This window comes from Carassius carassius, chromosome 31 (assembly GCF_963082965.1).
Source record: "Carassius carassius chromosome 31, fCarCar2.1, whole genome shotgun sequence".
NCBI lineage: Eukaryota > Metazoa > Chordata > Actinopteri > Cypriniformes > Cyprinidae > Carassius > Carassius carassius.
Genome location: NC_081785.1, coordinates 11,462,409 through 11,474,445, shown reverse-complemented (window position 1 = coordinate 11,474,445; position 12,037 = coordinate 11,462,409). Strand labels below are relative to the sequence as shown.

The following is a 12,037-nucleotide window of genomic DNA, read 5'->3' as shown; positions in this document are numbered from 1 at the left end:
TTCTTGTTATAGGAATCATGTCCATAATTAGACCCTGCAAGAGCTGGAAAATTCGGACCACATGCTTGATAAGATAACATATGATTTATGATACCCCCGAGCCAAGACAATATCTGATTGGTCAAGACAACATTTGAGGTGTGGCCAACAGGCCAGTTTAAATACTTAGGACACCATAAAATCTTGCTTTTAGCTTTTGTTAAGCTTTTGCTATCAGTCATGTCTATTTTTAGCTTTTAGCTTGCGTTTAGCTTCTGCTATTAGTCATGCCTGCTTTTACCTTTTAGCTTTTAGCTACTAGCCATGCTTTTAGTCATCACTTTCAGCGTTCTTTGAGCGCGGTTCCAGTGTGCTTCGGCCTGCACGCCTGCTGATACTTAGCCACGATGAGAAGAAACACCACCTAGTCTCGCCAAACTTTACTTCTTTTCTTTTCCGTTTGAGAGTTTCGCGTTCTGAGTTAAGTTTTGTAACGCCGTGTCTGACCTCGAGTGCCCGTTCAACTTCAACCAGCCACACAACTCCGCATCGTCAGCCAACACCCAACCACGGGCTTCCCAAGACGTCACTTCAGCAACTACTGAACTTCCAGCCAGTCAGCGACATCGGGAAACCCCCTTTCAACGACAACAAAGGGACACCTTTACACAGGCAATGTACCTCCAGACTCTGATTTGTACTGGTATCTAATATAAAATTAACCTCATCGAGAAACTCAATGCGAGGGTTAATTAAGTGATTGATGGTTGTTCATGTCTATGCAATTTCACGTATTGCTGTAAACTTGGGATTCCACATTTCCATTCTCTTAAACTCATCTTTCCCTAACTTTCGATCTTCCTGCAACTTGTGTGAACGTGTGAGTGCGTGCGTTTATGTGCTAGATTAGTTTATATGTCTTAGATTTATCTAATAAAGCCTTATTCATATTGAAAAGAGAAGTATCTTGTGTTTTGTGCTTAAAAGTTAATGTCTTAAACTGCCGATCTTGTTAATGTGCTAATTGATAGTGTTTTCACTATACTTTGGATATTAATATCCAGCGCAGAGTTGATGTTAAACGGCTCATTAAGTGAATCGCAGGGCGTCTCAGTGATCATCCCTGAAACAGTGATTCTGTTCAAATTCCCTTTAAGATCTTAAATGATTCCCTTTGAGCTAAATTTACCTGTTTCCCTTACAATGCACTATGTGCTTTTTGCCCTGATTTTCTGCTGATTTACTGTCTGGAGAAGTTGACGCTAGTCAGAGCCAGTCTGCAGTTTTGAGTTGATAGATTTCATAGAAAATTACACGTACAATGGCGTGTCATGTGTCTCCTAGTAACAAGGCACATGTTTCTGCATGAGTTTGTTAATAATAACACATAGTGTTTGATCCTCAGTCATTTAGTCTATGATAGCCAGTTTTTTTCTCTGTGACTATTAAAAAGTCAGTAAGTATATGATTCCCAGTATTTTAAGTTCTGTTCAGTTTTTAAAAGTAGGTGTATTCCAGCCTTAACAGTTTCTATATATACTACAACAGTTCTTACTGGTTCTCGAATCTGATTGGATGTGAGCATTTTCCAGGCGTGATATTTAGTGAAAACAGAGCTCCAACCATTTGACCATTTCTATCACGCCGAGATATCACTTTACTCAGCACCTTTTATATATATATATATATATATTGGCTTATTGGTCAGTTATGTTAATCAAACTTTTCTTTTTTTACAACATGACAATTTGAAGTTTCAAATAGTTCAGGTCTTACATTTCAGTTCCGTAGCATGTCACCAAATTAAACAATAATATAGAAAAAAGAATATTATGAATTTTACCTGTTTAGAATTTCAAACTGTTTTGGATTTGTTGTGCTCTATATGCAAGTTAGAGTAACAGATAGATGGATGGATGGATGGATGGATGGATGGATGGATGGATGGATAGATAGATAGATAGATAGATAGATAGATAGATAGATAGATAGATAGATAGATAGATAGATAGATAGATAGATAGATAGATAGACATTTTATAATACAAATTTTTGGCAATAACTTTTAAAATAATTTTCACCTCATTGGTACAGGCCAATGTGGCTACATTTATTAGCTATGTCCTATGTGTCTTTTCACGCATAGAAGGTCTGTGTTTATTAGAATTTATGTTTTTAAGCAAGTGTTTTGGAAGAGTGTCCTTTTGATATAACAAAATTCTGTTCTTCGTCTTGCCTCTGTAAGTGTGTGTTGACGTGTATCTGATCCTTATTTAATACAGGTGGGTTTGGTGTGACGCAGGTTGAGTCATGTTAAGAGGGTTTGTGTGTCGCTGGATGAGGACAAAGTTCAGAAAACATTCGCACAGATCTGTAGTCTTGTAGTCAAAATTAGACACAACTCACACACTGCCTCTGAGCCTCTTTTCCATCTGACTTTTTTGTAGCCTTTCTGTTACATTGCAGTTTTGTGACTGTTGTTGGGAAATGCATTAATTGGCTAAAGCTGTGACTCCAGCACCTGAAGGACAATGAGGTGTAACCAAATGTAATCAGCACCCTCCCTTCTTTCATTTACACTCATTTTCTTTCTGCTCCATCCTTCTTTTCTTGTCCCTGATGCAACAAGGCAGGTCCTTTTAATGATCCCACCAGAGACAAACACACACACCTGTCTGCTGGGGCTATTAGTGCACATGCTTAGGGGGAACTGTGATTATGAGTGTTTCCTTATGTACAGTATATATAACATTGACTGATAATAATGTGGAAATATATATATATATATATATATATATATATATATATATATATATATATATATAAAATAGCTCAACAGTAATGTGAAAATAACATTTAATAACATTAATGCATGTTTCTGTTTTTATCAAAAGCCACAAATGAGAGTAACACAAACAGAGGCAATTAATCCAAGGGAAAATGTAATCCAAATATTACTGTCATAGCACAAATCCATAAGCACTTGAAAGGAGCAGATATATAACTGTATTAAGTGAAGCACTCCGGGAAAAGGTGTGTCTTCAGGCGTTTTGAGGATTATAATAGATCCTGCTGTTCAGGTGAAGGTTTGGAGGTTATTGTATAAAAGTTTTAAAAAGTGAACTTGTGCCACATTGTGAGGGCACCACTACACAATTGTTCATTAACTGACTGCAGGGGGCAAAAGAGAATGTAAATGAGTGAATACAACCCTGTAGTCTAATAAAATTTCACGTTATATCTGTTAATCTGTGTGAGGATATAAATCAGAGCTCACATGGGGGTAATTATCACTGGATACTGCAGGAACTTCTAGTAAGCACAGCTAGTGATTCTGTACAGGAAAGCACCAGGCTTCAGTGTTTTGTGTGTTTAAGTGTTGAAATTTCAGGGCTCTTGACTGAGATTAAAATTATATTGAATGTGGCCAAAAACCATCACCAATGCTTTGTAATGCTGCACCAGTCATAAGTCAAGTAAAGTCAAGTCACCTTTATTTATATAGCGCTTTAAACAAATTGCATTGCGTCAAAGCAACTGAACAACATTCATTAGGAAAACAGTGTGTCAATAATGCAAAATAAATTCAGTGATGTCATCTCTGTTCAGTTTAAATAGTGTCTGTGCATTTATTTGCAATCAAGTCAACGATATCGCTGTAGATGAAGTGACCCCAACTAAGCAAGCCAGAGGTGACAGCGGCAAGGAACCGAAACTCCATCAGTGACAGAATGGAGAAAAAACCTTGGGAGAAACCAGGCTCAGTTGGGGGGCCAGTTCTCCTCTGACCAGACGAAACCAGTAGTTCAATTCCAGGCTGCAGCAAAGTCAGATTGTGCAGAAGAATCATCTGTTTCCTGTGGTCTTGTCCTGGTGGTCATCTGAGACAAGGTCTTTACAGGGGATCTGTATCTGGGGCTCTAGTTGTCCTGGTCTCCGCTGTCTTTCAGGGATGTAGAGGTCCTTTCTAGGTGCTGATCCAGCATCTGGTCTGGATACGTACTGGATCTGGGTGACTGCAGTGACCCTCTGATCTGGATACAGACTGGATCTGGTGGCTACGATGACCTCGGAATAAGAGAGAAACAGTCAAATATTAGCATAGATGCCATTCTTCTAACGATGTAGCAAGCATATTTGGTGTTATGGGAAGTGTTCCCGGTTCCGGTTTACCTAATTAATGCAGCCTAAAAATCCTTTAACGGATTTGGATATTAAAAGCATATTAGTATGTTATGTGTAAGCCAGGTTAAAGAGATGGGTCTTTAATCTAGATTTAAACTGCAAGAGTGTATCTGCCTCCCGAACAATGTTAGGTAGGTTATTTTGATATTCTAGGTATTATCAAATTGCCTGAGTTTTGAGAACGTAGTGGATGTAGAGGATAATAATGTAAAAGGAGCTCGCTCAAATACTGAGGTGCTAAACCATTAAGGGCTTTATAAGTAATAAGCAATATTTTAAAATCTATGGGATGTTTGATAGGGAGCCAGTGCGGTGTTGACAGGACTAGGCTAATATGGTCATACTTCCTGGTTCTAGTAAGAACTCTTGCTGCTGCATTTTGGACTAGCTGTAGTTTGTTTACTAAGCGTGCAGAACAACCACACAATAAAGCATTACAATAATCTAACCTTGAGGTCATAAATGCAGGGATTAACATTCCTGCATTTGACATTGAGATCATAGGCCGTAATTTAGATATATTTTAGAGATGGAAAAATGCAGTTTTACAAATAACAACATTGACATGTTAATAATCTGTTAATCAACTGAAAAGCCTTCATGTATACATTTCAAACAATCCACAGTTGAACTGAATTGTTGAAAGGGATGGTTTTGATCTGAAGATATCAGATAAATAAAAAAAGAAAAGAATGAGAATGCTTTGCACACATGCACAGTGCTGTAATGCATATGTTTACATATATATTACATGTATGTGTAAGAATTGGTCAGTGGAGGATATTTGTCATCCAGGCAAATGCATCATTTAGGATTCAGTATAGAATCTGAAAATGTATTGGATTCATTTGGATTGGCAAAAATTTGTCAAGTAAAACACATCAAGATAATATATCAACATAAGTTTTCTGTACTAAAGAACAAACGTAGCGTGAGTCATAATGTCTGATAAATAAATGTCTGAAAACTCATAAATGGATCTTTTAAATGAATTTCCACTTAAATTAACCCTCTGAATCACACAAAAACAACACACACAAAAAGTGAATCGTTCAGAGCCATTACTGATTTGACAGCTGACACTCTCAAAGTATTGTGAGTTGTTTATGAGCCATATCTGATTTATAATATGGGAACCATTGCTGTGACATTAGGTTCATGACACTTATAGTATGCTTTCTTCATAGCTTGTATTGTATTATTTAAATCTCTCTTCTCTTTTTCTTCAACAGACTGGTCATCTGTAGCCGTTCCAGTGGTTGCTTTTCTCTATTGCTTTGCTCAAGTTGGTATTGAGTGGGGACATGAGATGACAACATGCCTCAGATCAGAATGATGGGAAGACAACGTTTCTCACAGAAAACACAGTGGTATTTAAAGTTTTACAATCATTTGGACCAGTCACAATGTGGATAACCAACATTCCTATCAACTTCTACAATATCATGTGTTTGTATAGTAGTTATGTTGTATTTGGAGTTTGTGTGTGTGTGGAAATGAAATGGTGTGAGTTTGATGGTTAATCCTGTCGCTGCTTTATTTATGAGTTTGTCTCAACACTGATGGTGACACGTCTCTGACCAGCGGCCAGGATACAGCATGACCATTGCTCATTCTCATTCATTTTGTCCCTCTGATTTTTCTTGTCTTGATCTCTCCATCTCAACTCATTTTTTTATCCATCATTCTCTCTTTCTTGAGTCTATCTACTTCTATCTTCTTACTAACAGCAATAGCTGCTCTAATTAGATCAGTGATCTTTTAGCCTGGAGTTTCTCCTTTATTAAAGAGAGGTAAGACGTGTGTGTTTCAGTGGTAGAGAGATTACACTTTAAAGAGATTTATCTGTGCTACGTACCTTTATCAGCATCAGCTAAATCATTCATAATCCCTTCACAAAAACCTCGCCTTTCTTCCTGAGCTTCACGAAGAGGTGGCAAAGGCTTGGAATGCTCCATATTCAGCGCGAACTCGTTCGTCTGTCTCACTAGCTTTCGCCACACTGAATGATGCTAAAAACAGGAACTACCAGTCACTTCCGCCGGTGGAACAGGCGATAGCGACGCACCTTCGCCCGCCCTCTGCTGGACGGCGGACGAAAGCGGTGTTGCCATCTAAAGCCTGCCGCATGACGTCATCTCTGCTCGCGCGGATCTTTTCTGCTGCTGGGCAGGCTGCGTCTGCACTACACACCATGGCCACGCTGCAGATATTCCAGGGTGATCTCCTCCGTAAGCTGGACGAGATGGGACCTGAGGCTATCTGTCTCGCGGATTCGAGGAGTGCTTCGGATCTCTCTCTTCGCGCTAATAAATCCGCTGCACAGGCCATGGGACGAGTTATGGCTTCCGCTACGGTGGCTGAGAGGCATCTATGGCTGACGCTCTCAGACATGGCAGAGTCTGAACGCACTGCATTCCTCGACGCCCCGCTGACTCCCGCTGGCCTCTTCGGTTCTTCTGTCAACGAGTTCGTTGAGAGATTCGTCGAGGACCAGAAAACGTTGCAAGCATTCAAGCACTTCCTCCCGAAGCGCTCCGGTTCTGCAGCGAGTCGTGCTAGACCAGCCCCGCAAAGCTCTCAGCCACACCCCCCGCCTCCGGCTGCTTCATCGCAACAGCGTCAGCAACGCAGCTCGAGACCCCGTTCTCGCTCTAACGGTCGTTGCCCCACGGCAGAGGATTACGGTGAGGCCGGAAGCCCCGAAGCCATCCTAGCACTCCTAGGAAAGCGCCGGTGTACGAGTCCCGCCGCGGCCGAACTCTCACCCAAGCGCGCCGCTGTTTCAGTTCCAGGGATTGTGACTGTCTCAGCGTCTTTTGCAATGAGCAAGCCTGTACAGTTGCCCGCTTGCCTGCACACAAAAACTGTTATCACGGCTACCCAGATATTTCCCGAAAAAGGTGTAAGATATTCGATGCCCACTACTCAGTGCCCATCTCCACATATAAGCACAGCCCTTCACACAGGGCTTGCGCCCATAAAAACCTTGTCGCTCAGAGAATTTCAGAAGATGCTAGGTCTCATGGCCTCAGCATCACCAGTTCTTCAGTTGGGCCTGCTCCGCATGCGCCCCTTGCAGTTCTGGCTGAAAGCGCGAGTACCGCGCAGAGCGTGGATATCCGGTCAGTTGCGTCTCAAGGTCAATCAGAGCTGTGTTACAGCCTTGAAACCCTGGATAGTGAACGACTGGTACCAATCAGGTGTAAGCCTGGGGACTTCCTCGAAAGTGAAAATGGTGTCGATGGACGCCTCCACTTCGGGATGGGGAGCGCTGCTCGAGGGCAGACCGTTCTTTGGCCTGTGGTCAGAACGGGAAAAGCTCCAACATATCAACTGTCTGGAAATGCTGGCAGTAGAGAACGCGCTGACACGCTTTTGTCCCCGAATCAAGGGCCACCACGTCTTAGTCCGTTCAGACAACATGTCTGTGGTGTCCTACATAAATCGCCAGGGTGGTCTCAGGTCCCGAAACCTGTACAGGTTGGCGGAACGCCTCCTGGTTTAGGCTCAGCGCAACTTGCGCTCGCTAAGAGCAGTTCATGTGCCTGGGCTACAGAATCTGGGTCTAGACAGACTTTCCAGAAACAACATTCCCACGGGCGAATGGTCTCTACACCCACAGACAGTCCAGCTGCTGTGGGAGAGATTTGGCAGGGCGGAAGTGGACCTCTTCGCGTCCCACGAAAACGCTCACTGCCCCGCGTTCTTTTCCAAGAACGAAAGCGCGCTATCCTGGCCTTAGTCATATTATAGTTTATTTTGTCAATACTGACACCTTGTGGACATTTTAAGTAGCACGTCTTCTATAAAAATACAGCAGCCATTTTAGGATGTTAGAGCTCATGGCAGCAGAGTGTGAAGGTGCATCCACGTCCTTCCTTCTTGTTTTGCTCCTGAAACAGCACAATCTGTAAGTTTAAAATGTTAATCTAAGCAGTAAAATATTGTTACATGTATTTTGATAGGTTGTACTCATGTTTGAGAACTATTTACATCTGACATGTTAACTGTAAATAGGGGTATATATTGAGATGCTTGATTGTTCTTGATTTACATCATAGCTATCTTCTAAGTTATATAAAGGTGATTCATGTTTGATCTATGTGAACTGAATGTACCATGGTAAGAGATATGTTTTCATATTATTGTTCATTTGTGTTACAGTTTCACAAATTGGGCTTCAGTAAACAAAGTTTGACCCTGAAAACTGTCTACGACTTTTACTAAGCCTTTGTTTAGCTCGCTGCAAAAGCAAACTTAAGCTGAAGGCAGAAGACGCACTGTCACAAAGGTGGACGCGCTGCCCGCTCTATGCTTTTCCCCCCGTCTCCCTCCTCCGCAGGTGATAGAACGGGTGAGGGAAACAAGATGCTCAGTACTGCTTGTAGCACCACTTTGGAAGAACCAACCATGGTTTCCAGATTTGATGCAGTTAGCAGACACTGCCCCGTGGCCAGTGCCGTTGAGGAGGGACCTCCTCTCGCAGGCCAGGGGCTCGATTTGGCACCCTCAACCGGAGTTGTGGTCCCTCCATGTGTGGGCGCTCAACGGTTACCCGCTGATCTCTCAGTGGGAGTGCTAAATACTATCACTCAGGCTAGAGCTCTGTCGACTCGACGGCTATATGCCTCGAAGTGGTCAGGATTCTCCAGCTGGTGCACAGCTCGGGGACGTTCACCCCTTAGTTGTGAGGTGACGGAGGTTCTCTCCTTCCTACAGGAGCTGTTGGATAAGGGCAGAGCCCCCTCCACGCTCAAAGTTTATGTGGTGGCTGTCGCAGCGTTTTCTCAGACAATGCTCAGTCAGTCAATAGGAAGGAACGATTTGGTCATCCGCTTCCTTAGAGGAGCTAGGAGGCTGAATCCTCCCAGACCTCCGTCAGTCCCTGTATGGGACCTCTCGACGGTTTTGGAGGCCATGAAAGGTTCCCCTTTCGAGCCTATCCAAACGATTAGCCTCAAATATCTGTAATTCAAGACAGTGTTCTTGTTGGCTCTCGCTTCAGTGAAGCGTGTGGGTGACCTGCACGCGCTCTCGATGAGCCCGACGTGCTTGGAGTTTAGGCCTAATGACTCAAGGGTCATACTCAAACCTAGGCATGGTTATGTGCAGAAATCCCTCAACACACCGTTTCGGGCTCAGGTTATTTCCCTGTCTGCCCTGTCGGTGTCAGAAGAGGATGGAGACTCGAGTCTTCTTTGCCCCGTTAGGGTTTTAAGAACTTATGTGTCTCGCTCTGCTGTCTTTAGATAGACTGAGCAGCTGTTTGTCTCGTTCAGTGGACGTTCCAAGGGAATGGCTGTTTCGAGACAAAGCCTATCCAGATGGATTGTTGACGCTATAGCGTTAGCTGACGCTTCCAGGGGCCTTCAGTGCCCACTGGGCGTCAGAGCACACTCCACAAGAGGCGTCGCCTCGTCGTGGGCGTGGTCTAGTGGGATCTCCTTACAGGATATATGTATGGCGGCAGGATGGGATAGCTGTTGTCGGTATAGTTGAATCAGGGTCCTGATTGGAACTCTGAGATCGCAAGCGCTATGCGCTGCTGACTCTTATATGGGCAGTATTGCGTAAGACCCACATTACCACATTGGTCAGGCCTTGCCTTGATTATGTGATGTCATATTGCCGCGTCTACGGACGCTGCTAGATATGGGACGGAGGGTCTCCCCCCTCCTGTTCTAGGACTCTCTGTGAGTCCCTCGGGTGACTGTAAATCCTGGGCGTCGCTTCCAGGTTTATTGGTGTGTGATCTCTGCACGCACGGCACTTTACATTGGGTTCCCGTAGCGTCTTAGCTAAGACACAGTACGAGAGAACTCTCGTAAGAGAACGTACTCGGTTACTAATGTAACCTCTGTTCTCTCTAGAAGAGGGAACGAGTACTGCGTTCTCTGCCGTGCGTACGATTCACTCTGGTTCGCTTCGGCGATGAAATAAATCAGGTGAGTCAGCCTTTTCGAGCTCCCTTTATAGGGCTAGGCCACACCCGTTTCGGCGGGAAGTGGCATGGAGGGCGCGAAGCTCGATAGGCTTATGCAGTTGCCGCAGAGCAGCCAATGAGCGAGCGAGCCGTCTCGACTATGGCTGTGTGCTGCTGCAAATGCGCTTTACAATAATTCAAAATTAAGGATAATTTTTTGCTTCAGTGTATCGTGAAAAGAGACTTTTCCAGTAGCGTCTTAGCTAAGACACAGTGCTCGTTCCCTCTTCTAGAGAGAGCCGAGGTTACGTTAGTAACCGAGTACGTTTTTCTCAACACCGGTCACTCTGCTATTAATGAATGTTGATTAATTGTTATGTAACATTGCACAATCTTCACAAGTGAAGATAATTGCAGTTCAAAATGTAACAAGTTCAGTCTTTCTCTCTGCTTAAAGTCAGCATGAATTGCCATTTACACCCTGTAATGTGGTGTATTTTTTTGTGAAATTGAATATTTAATGAGAAAAAATATGTGGTGGGATTTAATTTTGTTCATTGCGAGTTGGATTGGACGATGTAAAGTGGACATTACTTACTATAATGGAGCTAGAAATGAAAGCAATTTTGCTAAAGCAGTGTGTAAATAGCTATTGGTCCTTATCAAATAGTCTGTTTTAAATAGTATGGACAATTTTATATGTTTTGAATTGCATTAAATTGGGCCAGATTTGATTTCATGCTGACTTTAAAGATAATGTGCTTTCATAAGTATCTTTAATGTGCTCAAACAAAGAGAAATACATAAATTGACAGCAAGATAGAACAAGTGAAAATATGTATAGAAAATATTTTATTCTCATAAATAATATTTTACAGCAATTTTACAAATTTTGTCTTTGTGCTTTACAGTAGTAGTAATTTCCATGTGAAGAAATGATTTAAGTGAGGATGTTTCAGTCAGTTGATAATTACCATGATGTCTGCTGAGTACATCTGAAATACGTTTAATTAGGGCTGTTTTTAAAGAACGACCCTTAGAATGACCTCTATGAGCAGACAGACGTGTCTGTTCTTCCAAACCCTTCAGTGTGATAGAACTGCACAGCTTCATTTGAACTTCACTATCAGTATTAAGGACTTAAAAATACTCACTGTTCCCCAGATTTCTGTACTGTGCATGTCAAGATTTGTATTCAAACACTTACATGCACCAACACACATGAATATGTGTGTGTGTGCAATAGCGTGTTTGGGTGAATCACACAGAATCTGTCCTAAACATTTATTTCACCCCAAATTCAAAAGGAAAAATTCTTTTTATTTTTTTATTTTTATTCTTTTTTTTTTTTTTCTACAAATTGTTAAAATTCATATAGTAGTTTTTATTGTACCAAAATAATTTTACATTTTTTTTACTGTAATGCAATATCAATTTGTATACAATTATGTAATACAGTTATCAATTCAATCTTGTGATGCAAGAATAAATATAGTTACTTGATAATATTTCAAATTAAATGTCAGATTTTATATTTAATTCATTAATTAATATTTTATGTTAATATCATGATAAAATGTTTCTTAAAAATGGCATCATTTACATTATACAAAACATAATTTTTTCTTTAGATTTTGGTATTAAATGGGGAATTTACTTATTTTTTAGGGTATTTACTCATTTTGTCATGGATTGGTCTCTAGTCTTCAATCATGTAGTGGACGTGGAACTTTGGTTCTCAAGTCTGAAAAGCTATGCAAACACCCTTAAGCCAGTCTAAGATCTGCAAGGATTCATTTCCTCCTACTAAATGCAAATTTGAACTAGCTCACCAAGAGTGCTACAAAGAGGGAATCCATTATGGGGTAAGAGGCAAGAGATTAAATGCTCGTGCAGTAGAAGAGGACTTTCTTTATAATGGTAATTTATTCCGTTCTTCTTTGTATT

At 41.7% G+C, this 12,037-nt stretch overlaps 1 pseudogene; it reads left to right on the top strand.

Annotated features, from left to right (window-relative positions):
• Positions 1-5,500, top strand: part of LOC132111912 (protein-cysteine N-palmitoyltransferase HHAT-like) — a 37,908-nt pseudogene extending 32,408 nt beyond the window's left edge.
• Positions 5,501-12,037: the final 6,537 nt, after the last annotated feature.